General features: G+C 48.1%; 1 pseudogene across 1 annotated transcript in view; it reads left to right on the forward strand.

Moving 5' to 3' along the window:
* The first annotated feature begins 16,562 nt into the window (after positions 1–16,562).
* LOC143504344 (transducin-like enhancer protein 3-B) overlaps positions 16,563–22,702 on the forward strand; it is a 12,411-nt pseudogene continuing 6,271 nt past the window's right edge. Inside the window, exons 1-5 of the transcript XR_013127541.1 lie at positions 16,563–17,026; positions 17,656–17,875; positions 18,698–18,798; positions 18,992–19,055; positions 20,991–21,035. The product of XR_013127541.1 is annotated as a transducin-like enhancer protein 3-B (transcript). The remainder of the gene's footprint in view (positions 17,027–17,655; positions 17,876–18,697; positions 18,799–18,991; positions 19,056–20,990; positions 21,036–22,702) is intronic.

The following is a 22,702-nucleotide window of genomic DNA, read 5'->3' on the forward strand; positions in this document are numbered from 1 at the left end:
CAGACGCAGTAGATGCAGCAGATGCAGGGCAGACGCAGGACAGATGCAGCAGACGCAGGACAGATGCAGCAGACGCAGGACAGATGCAGGGCAGATGCAGCAGATGCAGGACAGACGCAGGACAGATGCAGCAGACGCAGGACAGATGCAGCAGATGCAGCAGACGCAGGACAGATGCAGCAGATGCAGGGCAGACGCAGGACAGATGCAGCAGACGCAGGACAGATGCAGCAGATGCAGCAGACGCAGGACAGATGCAGCAGATGCAGGGCAGACGCAGCAGATGCAGGACAGACGCAGGACAGATGCAGCAGATGCAGCAGATGCAGCAGATGCAGCAGACGCAGGACAGATGCAGCAGACGCAGGACAGATGCAGTAGATGCAGTAGATGCAGGACAGACGCAGGACAGATGCAGCAGATGCAGGACAGACGCAGGACAGATGCAGCAGACGCAGGACAGATGCAGCAGATGCAGCAGATGCAGGGCAGACGCAGGACAGATGCAGCAGATGCAGGACAGATGCAGCAGATGCAGGACAGACGCAGGACAGATGCAGCAGACGCAGGACAGATGCAGCAGATGCAGGACAGATGCAGCAGACACAGGGCAGACACAGAAGCCACAGAGCAGATGCAGCAGACATGGGGCGAATGCAGCAGGTGCAGGGCAGACGCAGGACAGACAGTACCGACGCAGTGCTGACACAGCAGACGCAGGACAGACAGTACCGACGCAGTGCTGACACAGCAGACGCAGGACAGACAGTACCAACGCAGTGCTGACACAGCAGACGCAGGACAGACTGTACCGACGCAGTGCTGACACAGCAGACGCAGAACAGACAGTACCGACGCAGTGCTGACACAGCAGACGCAGGACAGACAGTACCAACGCAGTGCTGACACAGCAGACGCAGGACAGACAGTACCGACGCAGTGCTGACACAGCAGACGCAGGACAGACAGTACAGATGCAGATACAGACACAGCAGACGCAAGGCAAGCTCTGAATGCTGTGGGCGATTTCTACTGTTTATTCCAGGAGATGACATGTGAATCAAAACGAGATTTGGTCAGTAAGTTCCACTTCTCAATAATGTTGTCCAGCCGATATCTCATATGAGAACTGTTCCTGACTCATGACGCATGCTTCCCCTTGTGGGATAGAGCAGCTAGGGAGCTTTCTCTCGTAAGACGGGCCATGAATGTGAGGTTTGTATGTAGAATGTGGGGTCGAATGTACAATCCTGAATGGACCGTTGTCTGCCCAAAACCGGTTTATTGATGATCTTCTGCCCCAATGACGATGAGGCCCGGGGAGTCAAGGATGACACTCAATGGAGTACGAAAACATGTGAGCAAAACGGAAGATCCCCAGGCTGACGGACAGATGCAGCATGTGGTCTGTGGTCCAGCTGGGGTGGGAAGCCTGGCTGAAAAGGGCGACCCAGAGTCGCCGGGGCAGACTTGATTGAACCTTCGTAGAAGGCGATTTTGTCAGTACAGACCGCATTCATTTGTATGTGTGTGACCAAATCATGTATTCTCCTTCCAAAATCGGCGTCTGTGCACCGCCTACCTGTTCCTTGAAAAAATCTTCTCGGCGTGATCCCATTACAACTCCACTGGAAACTTGGATATAAATGATGACAATGAGATTAACAAATTCACATGATTTTATAATAATTGCCATAATGGATCCTTGTATTACCTGCAACCTTTCAGACTTGTAGCTATCAGCCTGCCTGTACTATCCAGGTGCTTCTCAAATGTCTTGTAGACAAATATGCAGGAGTTATTTCCAGCCAATAGTTAATTAGTAGGCCTCCGTGAGCGACTGTGCTACTGCGTGTTGTGACCACTCCATCGTTGGTCCCTGTGGCTCATTAGTGACAGTGCTGTCGTGCGCTCAGCATCCTCTACCCAGAATGCAGTCTGTGCGGGACGCATCTAAAATGGGAACCTGGCTAAAGAGAGACGAGGCAGCGGTGTAAAAAGCCGGGGCGAGTGTTAGTGCTGTGTTACTGGGCAGTATGGATTTATCGGCCTGTCCGAGCGCAGTAGAAAGGCCAGGGGAGAGGGGAGGACACGCAGTCTTGCACATCCTCACAGTCGATTGCTCGCTGGAGCTGAAAATGTGTTTTTGGATCTGGGTTTGACATGCTTGCTGTCCTGTGGGGAGGGAGAGAGGGAGGGAGGGAGAGGGGGAAGGAGAGAGAAGAACACTCGGACCAGACACCTCAGGGGTGACACAATGTTTCAGATTTTTGGGTCACTGTGGGAGGCTACAGCAGAGGAGAGACTGTAATATCAGCAATACACAGGAGCATAAAACCTGGTGTTGTATATGTATGTGTGTGAGCTTGTGTTTCTCTGACTAATGTGGTTAAAGAGCTTGTGAATTTGAAGGACATGTAGTCTTGTGTGTGTGTGTGTGTGTGTGTGTGTGTGTGTGTGTGTGTGTGTGTGTGTGTGTGTGTGTGTGTGTGTGTGTGTGTGGCGCTGAGCACCAAGTGTCAGACTGAGGAACTTCAATGTGACAGAGAGACTCCAGGCTCCAGTGATCACCACGGTGAGGGATGAAGTAGGGAGTCTACCCAACATGGCATTGTTTTTCCCAGAGTGCCTATCTATTCTGACAGTCAGCCCAAGCACTGGTGTCAAAGAACACACATACACACACACACACACACACACACACACACACACACACACACACACACACACACTTGCAGAGTTAACTCAATTGTGTGAGGAAAAGAGAAAAAGAGAAACTGCACATTATATTACATAGAAGAGTGGAGCAGAAAAAATATATTTTCTTTCCCATAGATGGTAGATATCTGAATCAAAAATATATAATATCCCAGAAGAACTGCTGTGGTTTGGGCTAAAACCTGCCGAGACCTGTGTAATAATGTGATCAGATCATTTTTGTTTTTCTTAAAAAGTGGTTATATGGAGTTACTTGTGAGGTAAGAACCAGAAGAACCAGACTGACAGACTGATTCATTCATGAACCAAGAAAGTGTTATACTTCTTTTCTCCGGGAGTTGTGAGGAAGTGGGGGAGTTTTGCTATGACCAGCTGGTGCCATTGGGACTGTTGGCGTGACATCTTCCTGTGTTGCTGTGCACAAGTTCAAAAGGTAACAGCAGGGAACCCCCCTCAAATTTCCCTTTGAGAGAGCAATTATGATTTTTTTTAAAGAATCTCAGGGAGGTGTAAATTAAACATGGAAGGCCTAAAATACATTTGCACATTCATTTACAGATTAATTCATGTAATCCCCAGTCCTAAAAAAGGTAACATTCATAAGACACAATATATGTGCATATGTTCACCTACACGTGACCTAGAGATTTTGTAGGTTTGACCACATGCATAACATTAACTCATTAACTCAGTTAAAAATGTAACTGTGAGCTTTAGTTAAAAAAAAAAAAAAAAGGATAAAACATTGCGTGGAATGTTTTGTTGGACATGATAAGTGAAGGTGTGAAGGTGTTCAGGGTCCCCCCCCCCAGTTTTTCACAGGTGGAGCATTTTTGTCTGAGAATAAATCAGAAAGGCAAGCAGACACATCATACACATCATATTATCTCATCAACCTGTTACATCCCCTCCAGAATCCAGTGTGTGTGTGTGTGTGTGTGTGTGTGTGTGTGGGGTGGGCTAGTGAACAGCAGGCGTCCTAGTGGAGGTCGTTATGAAGTGATCGGTCCCTCGCTTATGTCTTTAACCTGCCAGACAGCACGAGAACGCACCGCGCATGGCCTCTCCCATCTCCGTCTACGTTCCAGACAGCTGTGTTACCAGGGCAACAGCTGCGTGGAGCTTATTACATTACCAGCCCTGCCGCACGAGCAGCGCAGCCTTGGCAACGGGTTAAGTGCTTCTCCAAGGCAAAAGGATTATTGACGCGTTGTAAGACACTGCACCATACTGGAGATTCGCGCTTGATTCATTTTTAATCTTTCCCCGACTCTTCAAATCCCATCAATTGCCCGTAAACTGTGCAGTCAAAGAGCGCGATCCCGACCCGTTAATATGAATTCCTGCTCGCGGTCGCGGTTCATTTTCTCCCCGTGTTGTTTGGCCATTCAGATTTGTTCCAGTAAAGAAAAGAGAAACAAATTTCACTGCTCAGGGGAATGATTTATGGAGCCGTGCTGCTTTCGTGACATCATATCCTTTTCCTGGCTCCAAATCTTTGAGCTGTGAATGTAATCATAACACCACCAATTACACCCCAAACCAAACCGTCCTCCCTGCCAAGCCTTGCACCTCAGCACTTGGGCTAAGGCTCTGTCACGAACACATACATTTATTGCTCCATAAATCAGTAGCTGCTTGTTCTGAGTAAATTAATCCAAATCTACCTCCAGAATCATATTCTGGGTCATAATCCTTTTCGCAAATAGGCTAGTCGTCATAGCGTGGTCCACAGGCTGTGTTTCCGCTCTCATGAAATGCTGAGGTACAACCGTACACTGTCAAGGCTTATGCAGCCTGCCATGAAGGATTAGCGTAGCCTGCATGGTGGTATGGGCCTCAGACGTGTAAACGAGGTCCTGGACGAGGCTGAAAGAGCACAGGCATGAGGGGGAAGGAAAATGCTCCCATACAGGTCACCCGCTGCAGAACAGTAGCTGTTTTTCAGTACTTTGCCCCATTAGTGCAGGCTAAATATTCTAGTTGTTTTTAGCTTGACATCTGAGCTGCTTATGCTAATTGCCGGGGAGACGTGTTCTTGTTGGGGAGACATCAACATGCAGCAGGCTCATAATTAGGGAATTAAAAGAAAGTCCATTTTTAATCTTCTTTGGCAAAGAAGACTAATGGTCTCACGCACAGTCAGAGCATTAATCTCTGTTGATTTGGTTAACTGCGTGCTGTCTTTTGCGTTTAAAGACTGTAGAGAGACGATTATGGTGCTCCCTCACAGTGAGCTCCGTGTTTAAATGTGCATCCGGATCATCAGAGTAGCAGCGTCACATGCCAGGGAGCTTTGAATTCAGGACCTTGAGGATAGAGTTGCAGATCAATGACTCATCTGCTGGGCCATAGTACAATGTATTGCCTATGAGGAGGGGTGGTGGTAAGAAGAGCCGGATGTGACTTGTAATTGAGTTGGCCTTTTGCGTCTTCACAGTGTGGGTGCGTGAGAGCGAGAGAGAGAGAGAGAGAGAGACAGAGAGAGAGAGAGCTAGAGAGAGAAGAATAAGTGACATAATTAGTGTGTAAATACTTAAGAAATGTCTGTGTGTGTGTGTATGTGTGTATTTATTTATATGTGTGTGTATGAAGGGGAATGAGTAAAGGTTTTGTTTGGGTGTGTTATGTGTGGTGTTGCAGAGAGAGTATGTGTGTGTGTGTGTGTGTGTGTGTGTGTGTGTGTGTGTGTGTGTGTGTGTGTGTGTGTGTGTGAGCGTGCATGCTGAGAGGCAGCCTCAGGCTCGTCTGATCCTGTGTCTCAACCCCTGCTTGGCGCTGCTTGATAACTCCATGTTCAGAGTGCGCACTGTTTTCCCATCGCTGTCAGCTCCTCCGTTCCTCCACCCACCCACTCCCTCCACCCGTCCCTCCCTCCCCCGCCCGCTCCATCTCAGCCTCTGTTCGAGTATGTTCTGACAGGAGGTGCAGCTCAAAAGCAATCCATCGCTGGTGAAGGAGATATTTTTAGAGAGCTCATGTCAGTCACCAGGCGTGGAAGTACTTGTGTGAAGTCAATTTCGCCTGGAGGGAGATTTCTCGATCATGGCGTGGCAGCACAAGAGAGAGAGCGAGAGAGCGAGAGAGCGAGAGAGCGAGAGAGAGGAGAGAGAGGAGAGAGAGGAGAGAGGGGGAGTAGGACGGAGACCACATGAAAGAGAATGCATGAAACGGTGTGAAAGACGGCTTTTTTCGCCCGCCTTTCCTTTCTGTCGGTTTTCTGGGAAGGTCATGAAATTAGCAGCCGGGGGTGGAGGTTTGGGCGGGGGTGGAGGTTTGGGAGGGTGCTGAGTCAGATGGTCCCCACAGGGACAGATAGCCTTTGTGTGAGGCCTGCTGTCTGCTGCTGAGAGGTGCATACTGGACTGGATTGTTATGTCAGCGTGGCCACTGGCTCCGCCCTCCTCTCAGCTCCGCCCATCTCTCAACTCCGCCCTCCTGCCAGCTCCTTCATGTTTACATGGTCCAAACACCGCAGTGGCATGACGTGGCCTGGATTACACACATGGGACAAATTTAGATTTTGGATAAATATACTTGCACAGTGGTCAGAGGAATAAGTCCACATTGATATACACTCTCCTGTGTTCTCCTATCACAAAACCAATCAATCAGTCTAGTTAGTCCTGAACAAAAGAAATAATCAATCACTCTTTTGACATTATGAGCTCTTTAACCTTTTACTGTTTAACACATATGGATAGAAGAATGCAAGTCATGCCCCTGTGTTATTAACTCACCTTTTTATGCCTTGGACTTGGACTGTGTGTGTGTGTGTGTGTGTGTGTGTGTGTGTGTGTGTGTGTGTGTGTGTGTGTGTGATGAGCTTTTTGCTGGAACCTCGGACTTCTGTAATCATCACCTGCAGCTGAATCCTCTGAAGGACTTAGAGTGAGAGCCATGAGGGCAGGATCGTGTTTACCATCAGCAGGAGGAGACACCCTACAGACTCCTTCATGAGGAGACACCCTACAGACACCTTCATGAGGAGACACCCTACAGACTCCTTCATGAGGAGACGCCCTACAGGAGACACCCTACAGACTCCTTCATGAGGAGACGCCCTACAGACTCCTTCATGAGGAGACGCCCTACAGACTCCTTCATGAGGACACGTCCTAGAGACTTCTTCATGAGGACACGTCCTAGAGACTTCTTTATGTGAAGTCCTAAAGACTGCTTTAAGAGGAGAAGCTCTAGAGACTCCTTCATGAGGCTTTCCAGTCGAGGCTTATTATATAAAATCACACTGCTCACATTTACACCAACTTAAATATACTCATTTATATTATTAATTAAATACATATATTTTCAGTTAAAGTGTATGAACTGCATCCATGCAAAATCATGCATTTGTTTTATATACAGCTGCGAACACACTGAGTTCAATGACTCTCTCATCCATACAGAGCATGGTATACACTGCTCCAGACCGGCCAGGGCTTTCGAGGAAGCGTGCGTTGGAGGGTGTGCGTGCGTTTGAGGGTGTGCGTGTGTGCGCGTCTGCCCCGATCGACGCTTCCCAGCTTTCTCTCCTACTTGAAACCCTCTTCACGCATCTGAAGTGTATATGTCTGTGTGTGCTCGCATGTGCGCGAGCGTGTGTGTGAGAGAGATAGCGGGAGTGTGGTGGAGAGAACCTCTTGGCGCCGACCCCATGCTGTTGATCACGTTTTGTCTGAAACTCATCTGCTCTGGTCAGGCTCTGAAGAGGCCGTGGAGTGTCTCTGTCATTCACGGCGAGCCACTCGAACCCGGGGACCCTCGGCCTCCCCAAATCCCAATTAATGAGCAAAAAGGCTGAGGGGAGGTGCTTGACTCCGACAGACGCTCTTTAATTGTTCTCCTCCATCCCCGTGGAAACTGCTTCTCTCTCATTCAGGCTCCTCGGCCAGCTGATGCAGCTCCGTGCAGGCCCATGGGATCTTCTCGCCGTAGCGTGCGTGCTGAGGAGATGGACCACCTCGAAGGCTTTTTCTGCACTGTGCCCTGCACGCGTAACGTTAAACACTGCGGTGTGACTCTGCTCCCGTGAGCTCTGCTTGCCCCTGTCCTCCACCCTGGTGCCCTGGTGTATCTCACAGCACTGCAGCCGTGGAGGACGCCTGGCTCTTCTCCGTCGGCCTTTCGAGAGACAGACGGCTGCACTTTTATCTGTGAGCCTGCTTTGCTTTTACAATCAGTACTTTAGTTCCATGTCTTCCAGTTCCAGCTGCTAACACTGATTCCACACTGATTCTCCTCAAGTTTGTGTTAACCTGCCTTGACCATTTTAACAGCAATTATTTGCCTTTTTATGTAAGGCTCTCTCTCTCTCTCTCTCTCTCTCTCTCTCACACACACACACACACACACACACACACACAGATAATCACTGGTGGGTCATGCGTCTGTTTCATTGCCCTATGCCCTCGGTCCACCTTCAGTCTTATTTTCTTGGTTCTTCAATCTCCAACTGGGATTCAACCATACTGTGTGTGTGTGTGTGTGTGTGTGTGTGTGTGTGTGTGTGTGTGTGTGTGTGTGTGTGTGTGTTGTGTGTGTGTGTGTGTGGGAAAGATAGAAAAGTTTGCGTCTCTTAGATTCCAGATTGCCCGTGACACACATGCCAGACCTGCTGCCCAAGCCCCTGTCACTGTGCCATTAGAACTGCTGCATGCTGGGAAAGTGGCTTCCCACACTGAGGGTGCATTAATGGAGGCTTTAAAAAGGAAGGTTAAAAGCGGCCCATTTCACTCAGATCAATTCTTCATTGTGCAAAGGGAGCTTCACTGCTGTGACTTTTTCTCCTTGTTAACATAATGCAAAGCTTTAAAAAGCAACGGAAAGGATTTTTGCGCATAAATAATGCAAATGGCAGGAGCTCGCTAATAGCAACAGGTTATGGCCAAGTCATCACTTTTTGGAGCTGTCTGCAGACTGCAGACTAGTCTCTTCAATGCAGGCTCCTAAAAGCCTTTTCCAGAGAGAGAGTGAGGGCGAGAGAGAGTGAGAGAGTGTCTGACCTCTGTGCAAAAAGAACGACTATAGAAGTCTAGAAGGGGCACTGTGTATTTCCAGGAAGAAATACTAAGCACAGGAGAAAGAGGAACCAGGCCATTTAGCACCCAGCTAGCAGATATCTCTATATCAGATAGCGTAGCCCATTAACACGCCATGCTAATAAGGAGTTATATTTGGTTAGAGTGTATTTGAAGTAACTGACAGTAGAAGAACATGAAAGTTAATCTGTAGCAGCACTTTTGGCTACTTCGTAAAGACGTCCTAAATGGTCAAATGAGGGGCCTCCCAATGGAGGGGCAGCACGAGTGGTCACTCAGTACTGCCCCCTTGTGGTTGGCATGTGGGAGATCTTTTGAGGTTGACCATTTTTTTTTGCAGATTATTTTGCAAGAAGCTGAGACATTACTTAAAATCTGATTAGATTAAGTGTTTACATATATATATAAGTATGGATAATATATATGTATGGATGTGATTAAAAATTTTAGGATTAAACATTTTCTTCATGAATAAACATTTATTACTTTTTTACTACTTTTTACTATTATTACTGTGCGTGAGTACGTGCGTGCGTGTGTGTGTGTGTGTGTGTGTGTGTGTGCTGACACTGGATCTGATCAGTTTCTCCGAACACTGCAGCAGCCTCACACACCTCAGCCCCTCTGAAGAGTGCTTAACCTCATTTAGGGCATCGCGGCACGGCTGATTGGGGAGTGATGGAGGCCATCCAAGCCTCTCAGAGCTGTGCAGTCACTCCGTCAAGCCCTCCGCTGATAAGCCAATCAGAGCAAGCGCAGAAAGGCTAGGGCCACAGTGCCAGGTTGGACAAACATGGAGGATGCTCCACTGGGCTTCTAGAACCTTCTGCTGATCTCCCCGAAACCAAACGGAGTTCTGTTCCCCACTCTGGCTCTGATGCTAAACAGTGCCACAGAACACGTTGTATTTAAGCTTCTGTGTACAGACACAGTCAAATGTGGTTTAATGGAGAGAGAGAGTGTGTGTGTGCGTGTGCGAGTGAGTGTACAAGTGTGTGTTTGTGAGTTATTGTGAAGGCGGTAGCAGTCAGCAGCCTCTCTCTGAGTGAGGGTGATGGACCTTGGGCAGGTTTCCAGTCTTTTGATAAGAGGACTATGGGCTGATAACAGGCTAGTAGCAGCACTCAATGAAGTCGACAGTCAAGAGTGGAGTGGAGGGGGGGGGGTTTCTGGAAGGTAGGGGGAATCCTGATGAGGGGGGGGGTGTATGGGCTCTACAAACAAACCTCACATATATTTACCTCAGATTTTCTTGAATAGCCGTCTCTCAATTGAGCTGTTAATTTCATTTAGCCATGTTCTTTGTACAGTACAGCTAAGTGTGCGCGTGTAGGTATTTCCATTTCACTCACTTCATCATTTTTAATAAGCCTTATCTGTGGTGCCCAGACAGAGGCACATCCTCCTTCTTTCCGCTGCTGTGTCCTTTGAGGCTTCTGATGGTCTTCCTCCGTTCTGCTGGAGCCTGGTTAACGAGGGTTTTGTTTAGGGGCTCGCCTGTGCTCTACAATGGCTTCCTTTGTCTCCGGCCTGTGCAGGGTTACGGAGTTTGGAAGTCTCAGGCCTGCTCATGTATTTATGCTTCCTTTAGGCATTGCACAAGTGTAGGAGGACAGAAAACAGCGGAGGACAATGCCGTCTTAAAGAACGCTATGGTTCTAGAACATTCTGGTGCATAGAAACTGGCCTGAGGTTTCTTCTCCATTCAACGGCCCCGCCCACCCCCGCCCCCAAAAGCAGATGTGTTCTCACGGCGTAAGCATCCCAGTGGAGTGACGCAGTCACCTTTCGCCACCGTGGTTTCCTGAAGGTCCTTACATTGTCCCGTGCCTCTGTTATTTCACTACGAGACAATAACCACTTCCATTTCCCGCGGCCGACTGCCTGGGGTGTCCCGCTGAGCCACGCCGCTCGCGCCCGCCGGCCTCTGCGACTCTGAGGCGGTAAATTCTCGTTCCCTTGGAAACCGGGCTATGGGGCGAGAGAGATTGCTGGGCTCCTGTGACCCGGAGCGACAAAAGAACGGTGACCTTTCTGCCTGGTGCAGAAAATCCGCAGCAGGACCCCGAGTCCTCGTTTCGTCTCACTGCGGGACGTTACAGCCGCGAGACGCACCCGGCCCCGTGAAACCAGTCCGTGCTGATGCGTGACAGCTTCTCCGAAGCGCCCGTGGAGGAACAACCGCCAGGGCACAGACCTCCGTCCGCCGGCCCCCTCCCCGCTGTTAGTTCGGAAGGATAACATCTTTGCAGCATTAGAAAGAGAAAGCCATTGCTTTCAGAAACAGCCTGTTAACCACTGACCTTGTGTTCCCGCGTTAGGGTTGTACCGGGGAGGGCGGGCGGGGCTGTGAGGGCAGGACCAGTGGGGGGCACTACGCTAACTGCCCTGCCCCAACACTTGTGTTCAGGTGCTGGAGCTGCTGATGGTGGGCGGGAGTGAGTGTTCATGCCAGGGCATTGCCTTTGAATAAGCTGTTACCCCAGACAACATGAAGGGGAGGGGCAGAGTGATGGGCTCATCTGTCATTCACACGTAATGGTACAACTGTGGCATCCACAATGGCATTCGTTAGGCCTGTGAGTGTGTGTGTGTGTGTGTTGACTGAAAGGGCAGCAGTCACACATTAACCAGGAGACCCTTTGTGCTGCCCTGACACTTCAGAATTGTCCTCAGGGGACAATTTGGCCAGCAGGGCTGATTTGAGCCATTTATGGTTGGGAGGAACAGCAGGGAGAATTCAGGTGACAGGGGGGCCGGACGCTGACCGCTCCACAGGACCAGGACCCAAAGAGACCCAAGACAATCAGGTCCGCTGAAGCACGAGTTCCACTGCGGAGTTCCAGTGGCCAACTCACGGCTACACATAGCCATTTAAAGAGCCATTGTAGGGGCGGAGATGAGAGTCATTGTAGAGGCCGCTGTAAAGTATACAGACTTGTATGTGTGTGTGTGTGTGTGTGTGTGTCGTCGTAGGTGCATGGGTGTGGACCGAGAGCGTGTGAGCTCTGCGGGACCCCGCCCTCCCGCGCCAGGTGTTAGTGGTGTTTGGCATTACTGAAGAGTTTGTGAATACTGAAGAGGGGCTCCACTCTAGTGGTCTCGCTTCACTCCAACACTCAGCACGGGGCCACGGGGCCGCTTTGTTGACCTGCTTTTAAAGCCCCTGCCACTTGTGTCTCAATCACCAAAAATAACAGTACCTTTCTAAAGAGCTGCAGGCAGTCGTGCTCATTCTCTCACACTCTGTCTGTCTCTCTCTCTCTCTCTCATGCTATCTGTCTCTCTTTCACTCTGTATGTCTCTCTCTCTCATGCTGTCTGTCCGTCTCTCACTCTCACTAATGCTCTCTCCAAACAGAGCTGGGCCAAATGTGTTCTAAACACCAGATTTATGTTAATTCCTTTAAACAAATTTGATGATGACATAGTTAAACGTTTCTTTGTATTGGTTTTCAAACAGAATCCTTCATGTAGAAGCTATTTGGTATGCACATGTGACCGTCTATTTCCATCTACTGTAAATCAGAGCCAAGTGGCAAACAGTATTTCTCAAGAACTCATGGCTGCATTAGGCACTTGGTCCAATTGGGATTTGATCTTCAACAGGGCATAGACAGAGTTAAAAAACTGACAAAAATGCCTACAACCTAATGCACACAGTTAATATTAGAGTGAAGGCTAGTTCGTTTAGTTTTCTACTCCCTTGAAAAAAAAACATTAGAAAAATTTGTCTCTAACAAATAATTTAGAGATTGCAAATATGTATTTGAGCTGTGACTGAATCTTACTGTGGACAGAATTATTCATTCCTCAGCATGGGATAGAACTGGTTTATTGTTGCCATGTTTTCCTGGAACCTCTAAGGTTGTCTGTTTGCCACAGATCAGCTTTGCAGATGACCTTAGATAGACCCTTGTGTTCCCTGCAATACCCCACACCCATACGCACACACACACGCCACACACACACACACACACACACACACACACACACACACACACACACACGTGGCTGCGGACACACAGAAATGCAGAACACAGTAATGTATGACTGTGATAGGCAATGCTGCTCTTAAGAGGCTCACACTCTACAGGTTCCTGTGTGGAGTTTTGTGCCTCTATAGTGGGATTAGAGCAAAATCCATCAGAGCTGATAGGATTGGGGAGGGGAGTCCCTGAAGAGATGGGCCTTTCTTACCCCCCCATCATCGCTGGCAACCCCCCAGTCACCGCGTCGGATTAACCGACACAGATCCACCAGCGACGACGCCTTTTATATGGATATAGCATCCGAGCGGCGTATGCTGATGTATGCTAAATCGGCTGGCAGCGAGTGTGAGCATCGACAATGTCACCGCTTCTGTTGTGGAGATATAGCTGTGAGGCTGCTGACGTCAGAGAATTAGAGTTCCCCAGTGCTCATTGGCTCTGCCTCCTTCCCCCCCTCGTTTTCTCTCTGAACAACGGGGCCTAGGGCCAAAGCCTCCATCTTTCTCTCCGTTTCTTGTTTTTCACCCCAACGACACCCCCCCCCCCCCCATGACACACACACACACACACACACACACACACACACACATCCCACCCCCTGCCTCTTTGCGTTTGGCGACAGTGCTCATGTCTGCGTTTGTCCCGTTTGATAAGGCCTTTCATCCTGTTTGCATTGATTGCTGCTTGACGAGTCGCCCTGATACTCCCTGGCCCATTCAGGGCCCCAGAGCGGCACACTGGGCTATTGTGAGCAGGAATGCGTCCCCTTTCAGAGCCAGGGCCCACAAATGAAAGCATGTCAATAATCCCGAGACCCAGCCGCTGCACAATACGACCATGCCACGCACAGTCAGGCCCCCTTTTCTGCTCCACTACCGCGCAAATCAGGCGCAGAGAGGCAGAGAGAGAGAGAGAGAGAGAAGCATTCTGCTCAAGCTGAGGATAATCCTACCAGCTATCATTTAGAGCCACATTACCATGCAAACGTACCGAGAGCTGTTTGTTAGAGCGGGAGCGGGGGTGTGAATAAGCTATGCAGATTTGCCTAAGATTATCCGACTGCTGCCGGATGCAAGGGTGCTCACTCTAGTTCTGGCTAAATCATCAAGACACCCCAAAAGAGCTCTGCCTTGGGCATTGGTGGAGCCTTGCGCTGGAAGGCGGGGCAAGCGCTCTGTGTTGAGCCACTGGGTTGGCCGTGCTGGGCGGGGCCACAGGGACAGGCAGACGCTGGGGCCAATAGGGCGAGTGCGGAGGCGGGTGCACGGCATGGATGCAGGGGAGTTCTGGCCTGTCATTTTTCACTGAAGAATTAAAACCTACCTCAGCAAACAGGCCCCTGAGTGTGTGTGTGTGTGTGTGTGTGTGTGTGTGTGTGTGTGTGTGTGTGTGTGTGTGTGTGTGTGTGTGTGTGTGTGTGTGTGTGTGTGTGTGTGCTTAAGGCCACATGGTGGAAGTTTCACAGCATCTGGGGTTACTGTGTAAATAAACACTGTGGGGGTCTCCATTACATACGCATGCACGTACCCACCAACACACACAGACACACACACACACTTGCAGAGAAGCATACTGGCTTCCATTTGTTTTCTCTAATAGCACTTTTTATTGAAGGGAATAAAAGATTGTCCACAAGAGATTAGAAGGTCAGTTTACTCTCTCACCCTCTCTCTCCCAGACACACCACACAAACACATACATACACACATAAACACACACACACAAGCACACGTGTCACAGCTTGACTGCACCCAGTTTGACTTCTAAGCACATAGTACTCATTTCAACTACACAATATGTTCATATTTTGCACGTAATAGTCAGCAACTATTCCTCTTTGTTAACATCTGTACCCAGAAGGCCTTAATTCAGCCCCAACCCCTATACTGTCCATAATTTATTTGTATTTCATTAACCAGCACCTGTTTGCCAGGTAATTATCATTCTACAGTTTTCTGACTGAAGTGTTTTTGGTGGCAGAATGCAACAGTGGACTTGCTGTGGTATCCTGAGGACTGAAATGAAAGCGTCCAGTGGACCTTTGCTGTAGGGGCCATCACTCCTGTCCTCACATTGATATCCACCCCAGGTCTTAATTCCACCCCCGATCCCACGCAACCCTTGCCTTGTCTGGCCAAAGTTCACAATTAATCAACAGTGACCCCCTCCCCCTCTAGAAAACAACAACAAAACAAACAAATTAAAACACAGGCGACAAAAACATTTAAAAGGAGCTCAATTAGACAAACCTTACTGCAAGCATTTGAAATTTAAGCAGACGTTAAGACCACTTCGTGTACGTGTGTGATGTAGATCTATTTTATTTGGTTGTGAGATTTTACTCACTTTTCTTCTGTAGATGATATGACCAGATGTAGATTATGGTGTTTAGGCCTCCCATATTAACCGCTCAACCCCACTCGTGTGCACTGATACTGGTCACATTAGCTGCACAAGGTCTGTGTTACTCATTCATACTCTTGCTCAGTAAAGCATGAAAGGTGTTTGAGAAACCCATAAAACGAAAAGTCAAAATGTAGCACTGTAAATTGACAATTTTTAGGCAACAATAATGCGATTTGATAGCCTATAAAAGGAAAACATATAATGCATATCAATTTACATTGGCTTTTTGAGACATTTTGCTCAGATAAGTTAAAACAAATAAAGACAGTTGGTTGCAATGAGCCAATGTTTGAGCGGAATAAATGCTTTGTTTAGAGGTAATACAAATGCAGACGGAGGGAAAAAAAATCAAACTGATATTTAGCCCCTACTAGCTTTTCCCTCTTTTGTTTTACGCAAGGCTCTTTTTACCACATGGTAGTGACAGATTGTTTGAGCTGGAAGGAAAAGCCATTCGAAGCTAATTAAGCAGCCATTCCAAGCACTATTCGCAGGCAGGAGGCTGAGAGGCACAGGCATTTGTCAGCGCTCTGCCCCTCGTGGGCTTGATTGACAACACAGGTTCCAGACTGACAGGCCTTGCCACTTTAATCCAATCAGGCGCGACCATGGAACCAAGAGGCGTTATGATTGGCTGTTTTGTCCTGACGCGGATCACATGGCCCACGTGGGGCAGAGTATTGCGAGCAACTCGTGATAGGTTGGTTTTCTCGGGTGCAGACATGTTGAGCTTTGGTTGTCGTTGAGCTGACAGCATGAATCAAGTAATGGGGTTGATTTCAAATTATTTTTCTATTATTTTATTGTATATATATGTAATAAAAAGGTTTGCGTAAACCGTTTCAGAACTATTTATCAAATACACCTATTTTACTGTGCACCACGCTAACAACGTTGGCATCTTTTATACGAAAGAATTCAGCGTGTTTGCGGAAAAGGCCTATTTTGGGCGTTTCAGAAGCATGTGGCATTGTTAGTGTTTTCATAAATTGCAAAATTTGAGATATCAAAGTTATGCACAGGCGACGTGGTGTATTATATCCGAATAGGTCTTTGTACAGGTTGATTTGCTGGAGATTTGACTTTTTATTATTCTATTTATTAACGTATACAACCGATGAAGCATTCCGATTGTTAATTTCGCCATCAAAATTAATTTCTTTAGACATCGCACATTTCCGAGATTTCAGCTGGTGGTTATACTTCGAACAATCGTCGCCCATGTAAGCTGTTTGTCTGGAGGGAAAACATGTTTAGATCCAAAATGGCGAACATGAGGTCAGATATTTATAGTCCAATCAGTGCAGGGGGCGGCAGCAAGCCCCACGTGGGTCTCTTCGTGTGATTGGTCAATCTAGATAAACTCCTTCTGGAGATCTGATTGGCTATCTCGGGTCGCTCTCGCGGCAGTTGAATCCTCGTGTCAGTGGGCAGTCTGTGTGTGGTACGGCAAGTGGTGGAGTAACTGGGCAAAGCTATTGCAGGAGGTTGGCACGTTCGAGCGTAAACTTTTTTTTTTTTACCAGCAGACCTTTTTAAAACATCAATTTTTGGATTTGAGAAGTCACTCGTTGCTGTCGTACAACGATTGGATTTTTTTTGTGAGACCAAGAGCGAATTTATAATCTACCATTGACCGCAGTTTATTTGGAAAGGCATTCTCGACACCGTTCGCGGTGCTGCTCCTTAAGCGCACCACCACATTTCCGAACAGAACTGGTCCAAAGCTGGGATCGCACGTCGCGCAGCCGGAGACGGTCTAGCTCGCAGTAGACTCCCCATCATAAGGTCACGAGCGAACGACTCTGGGTGCTGGGGACTATCGGTGTTGTTCGCCTGCGATCGAGGGGGGATTTTGTGGAGACAAAAGGTAACGACGAGGATGAGGATCCACTTGTAATCTACACGACCAGACTGCTGATTTCAGCTATCGAGTAGTCTCAGCGCCGTTACACACCGTTTCTTCTATTCCGGGTTTTCCTTTACCCCAAAGCTTGCTGTTACATCTTTTACTGTAGGCGAAGCTTTGCATTTCGTAGTAGCATTATAATTAATCCGTTCAAGGTTAAATAAACAGTTTTTTAGGCTTTGCTATATATTATTATATATTTCTTGTAGTTTTGTTGTACAATTCAGTGTTGTTGGTAAACATTTGATACTACACTGTTTGAGACGTGTATGAGCACCCGGCGGAGAACACGCACACGGATTTTAGACGGATCGTGAGAATCTTTTCGGATTAAAGTAAACACTAGTCATCAAAACCAGGAAATCTTGTTATTGCAAGAAGGCGCACGGAAACCCGGGCAGCTTGTTAGCCGTAGCTGACACCCTGACCCGAAACAAAACAGCTCGAATCTCTCACATAGTTGTTGCCTCCACCAACTATCGTGTTTTTCACCCGCACGCAAACATCCTTTACATGCATAAATTTTCTGGAAATATAGCCAATACACTGTTTTGTGCTTTCTCCTCGCCTGTTCGGTTTTGGGCGTGAAGGATAAGGATCTTAACATCAAGGGGGATTGAGAGAAGCGCAGTCTAGGTGGACGGAACCTTGATCTCGAGGGCTGGGCTTTGTCCGCGCGCCTGCGAGTGCAGGGAGGGCTGGCGGACTATTGCTCACCTACTTGGATTATCGTACTGGAAAACGCCACATCTCCTGGATCTACACATCAGAGAGGATACATTCAAGATGTATCCACAGGGCCGGCATCCGGTGAGTGAATCCCCAATCCAGTATAGGATTATAGTTACAGCCAATTGCCTTCCGTTCTAGTCCCGTGCGCGAGCTAATGACCTCGTCACCCATTAGCGCGTGATGTTGGGTTCGGCGCCGCGCGCACAGTGGCCTTTATCCGTTGTTAACGGCTAGAACAAACAATGGAGTAGTTCTCCCTTCGTCTCACTGACTTGTGTTTACATCGCTTCAGTGGACACCAATTGTCTTGACTATTTAATAAAAAAAACACAAACAAACACAAAAAAACCCACATCCATAGAGTTTGAAATTACACATTGAGTGACGTCTGTTAACATGAATGTGGCTACTGGTGGTCTGAGACGTGACGGGAAAAGAGTGTGAAGGAACAACGAAAAAAAAAAAAACAAAACAACAACAAAAAAAATCGGCCTAGTTTTTCCCTGAGGCTGTTTAGACGCAGTGACCCATCGAGCTGTGTCACGGACAATGCTGTTGAGTGATGGTGGCTATTCCCAGCAGTATAAAAACGACCACCAGGCCGAGCTCTAGGGATCGCACGGGCAGCTCTGACAAACCGCAGTTCAAGCCGCCGACGAAATATAATTTCCCCGAGAATCAGGAAGCATGAAATGTGTTATTGACACCACCAGCGGTTATTACCATGAGTCATATTACTCTCACAGTCTCTCTTAATGTCGTCCGTAGTGGCTGCGCAGTGCCTTAATAGCAAAAGCTTTGGTATGATTGTTTTGGTAACGGTAGCAGGTCACAGGCATACCCTCACAGTATTAGTTGACTTTATAAGAGAATGTAAGTGAAATGATCTTCACGTTGCAGGCACCTCATCAGCCTGGTCAGCCCGGCTTCAAATTCACAGTAGCAGAGTCCTGCGATAGGATCAAAGACGAGTTTCAGTTCCTTCAAGCCCAGTATCACAGGTAACTCTCCGCCCTACCCCCTGCAGTGCACCTTAAGAGTGTTGGTCCATGAACTACCTTTAGATCAGAGGCATGGGTCTCGCACAAGTTCTATTTATAGCAAAGAGAGATGGTTTACTTCCTATTAATTGCAGTAAGCTGTCTTGTACAAGACACTCTGACACTCATAAGCACGTTTTGTCATTTGTTCTAGTCTTAAGGTGGAGTATGACAAGCTGGCCAATGAGAAGACAGAGATGCAACGTCACTACGTCATGGTAAGGGCGCCCACTCGGTGATAGGTGTTACACCGTGTCCTGGCAAACCGCAGGCATCCTGGCCAGATGTTAACGTTTAGTATTTACTGCTCCTCTTTAGCTGTTTGCATTGATGGACATAGAGTATCAAAGTTGAGATTAGAGCAGCGTGTTTGAGTGTGTCAGAATACAGTATCAAAGTTGAGTTTAGGGAGGGGTGTGTGTGTTGCAAAATGGGCAGTATGTTTAGGTGTCCAGTGTTTGGGGCAGGGTGTATTGGGTCATCTTGAATCACATTCTGACCTGTTTGCGACTAGACACCCCCACCAACAGCTTTGCATGATATCTAGCAATCTTAAATTTTTAGATTTAAAGCACTTTATAGTGAGATTGTATATTTGTATATGTGAGGATGTGGTTAGTTCTGGGTGGAAACACGGTTCATTCATATAAACAATTTCAGAAATGTTGAAAAAGAAAGTATGCCTGATTAAGCTGGTAGTGTAATAAAATTTAGAACACATATATTTGAAGAAAACAGATTAAAATATATTATAGTATTTATGTAAACAGCTTTGGTTGTACTACAAAGGCTGAAATGTAAACACGCCTGAACTTGTTTGGCACCTGCCATGCTGTTTCATCCAGATCGATGTATTAATGGCTAATCATTCACCTTTACTCGTATCCCCCTTTCTGGAATCTTGTGCATAGCGAAAGGAAAAACAGTTCTTGCAGGTTCTGATGTAAGAGGTGTGTGTGTGTGTGTGTGTGTATGTGTGTGTGTTTGTGTGTGTGTGTTGAACTGTATTAACCTCTCTTATCTTATTTGGACAAGTGGGATTCACATACTTTTTGTTAAATATTATTTTTTTTCACAGGAGTGTGATAATGGGCAGTGCTGGGTAAATGGGGTGAAGCTGGTGTTGGGGAGGGGCTTTGACCCTGGTGTTGGGACGGTCACCTGATGCTGGGTGCTGTAGTCTCCTGTGGCTCCATGCTAACACAGATGTAGCCAACCCTGAGAGGCACCCTTGTGTTCTTCCAAACCACATTAGCCAACAGTTCTCTTTTATACCAAACAAAGCAGGAAGGGGATATGGTGAAGGAAGGAAAAATTAAACCCAGCGTTTCAGAAACTAGCCTGACGCTGGGTTCGTGTGCACAGGAGCAAACTCGCGGCATGTTTTTGGCGAGTTTGGAGCATGCTGATTTCTCCGTCACGGCTGCTGTGATTGGGAACTGGAACACCGAGGTCAGCGGGAGCAAGCGGTCAGATTTCAGATTGCGCTCGCCTAGTTTGAAGCGCGTGCGACGCGTGACTCTGAAAACCAGAAGCTTTTTGTTCGCGGACATACCGCGACTCGAACTGAGAGCAGTGTCACACCGGGCACCTCGCCCTGCCGTCCTTCTGATTGGACACCTGATAAGTCTCTGGTCTCCTGTAGTTGTGCAGAGACGTCTGGAGTGGATTTTGGAGGCTGCACTTTGCAGGAACTCTGGGGGCCCAGAATACCTTTGACTGATGGCTGGGATTCCCTCTTGGTCAGGGGACCGGGTGCATTTCTGCCTGTCATCTGTGAGGGAGGGCGGGGGGGGCAAGTAAGTCAGCTCATCCCGGTCATTCCTCTCCCTGCCTCCCGAAGAGTGTGTTCATGTCAGTGTGTGCCACAGTGCTTTCACAGATCTAGTAGCAAACAGGAGAGGTCTTGTGTTCCTTTTCTGTTAGACCGCCTATACAAAAGCAAGTTGCTTCAAATGGTGCCGACTGTATGCTTAGCACCCACGTTCTTGCGTCCCGAGTCACGCTGTCACTTGCTGGGAGATCTGGGAAGTGTGTGTGTGTGTGTGTGTGTGTGTGTGTGTGTGTGTGTGTGTGTATGTGTGTGTGTGTGTGTGCGTGCGTGCGTGACTGTTTGCGGTGTCTTATCATCCATGTCTTCCTTTCACTTGCAGTACTATGAGATGTCCTACGGGCTGAACATCGAAATGCACAAACAGGTATGTGGCCTCTTTCCTTCTCATTCATGTCACGAAATGCCGCCTTCACGGTGTAAATGCCTCTGGGCTGTGTTTGCGTGTCCTGATTACACACTCCCCTGTGTCATAGTGTGGGGTTTGGGGGAAGGGGGGGGCTCAGGTTTATTAAGGGTAAAGGATGCTGTGGATGTTTGGGGGAAAATTTGCAATAATACGTGAGCGAGTTGTTCAGGAAGCCGGTTAGCGATCATAGCAAAGGCTGGGTGTCCTCATGGGGCCGTCTAGCATGGTCTCTCAGGGGGCTACGCGCCACTGTTTCTGCCGTGCGTGGAAGGCGTCGCACGCATCCTCGTGTTTACCCGGGTCTGTTCGTTTCGACGAGGCGTGGAACTGCCGCCTCAGTGCAGGATAGCGCTCGGCGCAGGAGAACTCACCGTTGCGTCAGAGAACGCGGCACGAGCTGAAGAAGTGCGGCGGTGAGGAAGAGCAGAAACTCAGACCCACGTGCTGACAGAGCTGCGTGTGCCACCGGGGCGATCACACGTACACTCTGCACACGTGTGACCAGCTGGCACCGTGCAGGACTGGGTGGGATGCCACTGTGTGTGTGTGTGTGTGTGTGTGTTTGGTGGGGGGTGCATGGGTGCTGGTTATAAGTTAAAAAATAAATCACTTGACTAATATGTTTATGTTGTGGAAAAAATCAGGAGTCCTTTTTCTTTCCCCTGGTGTTTAATGAGGTGATGTAAGGGCCCAGGTTTTAGTGCGAACGTGAGCGTGCCAGGTTAATGTTATCTGTGTGTGTGTGTGTGTCTGAGATGAACCTGTGTCTAAATAAACAGTGCAGAGTGAGCAGACTCTTACACTTCTATTGTACATACGGGTGTGGCCTAGCCTGTTCTGGGCTAGGCCAAGGTGATGACATCACCAGAAACAAACCTCTCCCTGTGATCAGGGATTAGTGTGAAGGATGGGCTATTGCATAAATAAATACAGCAATTAGTGTGCCAGTTCCAAATGGCTGCAATGATGTGATTAAATTAAAAATAATTAGTGCACTGGTTTTAAATTGCAACAGTGGTACAGAATCTGCAAAATAAAATAAAAATAAAAAGCCATCAAAACAAGTGGCAAAATGAGTGGAGATTTGGTTAAACAGCTAAGTAAGTGTGTGTGTGTGTGTTGACAACTTGCTTTGTGTGTGTTAAGCATGTCCTGGTCTGGTCCAGGAAGGCCAGGTGTCTAAAGGGCATTGTGTGCAGGTGGGTGGGGTCAGTCAGTCCTTAAGGGTGGAGCGTGGTGAGCAGTAGGTTGGGGCTTTAATTATTGGGCTGTTGGCACCCTGCTGGCCACACCACACACCACTCTCTTCCTCTCCCTCTGTCTTCTCTATTGAAGGTTCGGTGTTTTTGGCTCGTGTGCACAGAAAGCCTGTGTTAAGGGAATTTCTGTCCATGTCCGGAGAGGTGGGGAGAAGGAGGGAAGGATTTAGAGAGAGGAGGAGAGGGAGAGAGCTTGTTCAGATGAATAATTTATTCAGGATTCCAGGAATTGTTTGCCAAGGTGGTGATGGTCGACTTGTCCATGAGCCAAAGCAAACTGGCTAAGAGTGTGGCTGTCTTCTTTCAGGAGAGGAGTGTGTGGTGGTGGTTGTGGGGGGTGGGGGTGTGTTTGTGTGTGGATGCTTA

The sequence above is a fragment of the Brachyhypopomus gauderio genome, unplaced genomic scaffold (assembly GCF_052324685.1).
Source record: "Brachyhypopomus gauderio isolate BG-103 unplaced genomic scaffold, BGAUD_0.2 sc266, whole genome shotgun sequence".
Lineage (NCBI taxonomy): Eukaryota > Metazoa > Chordata > Actinopteri > Gymnotiformes > Hypopomidae > Brachyhypopomus > Brachyhypopomus gauderio.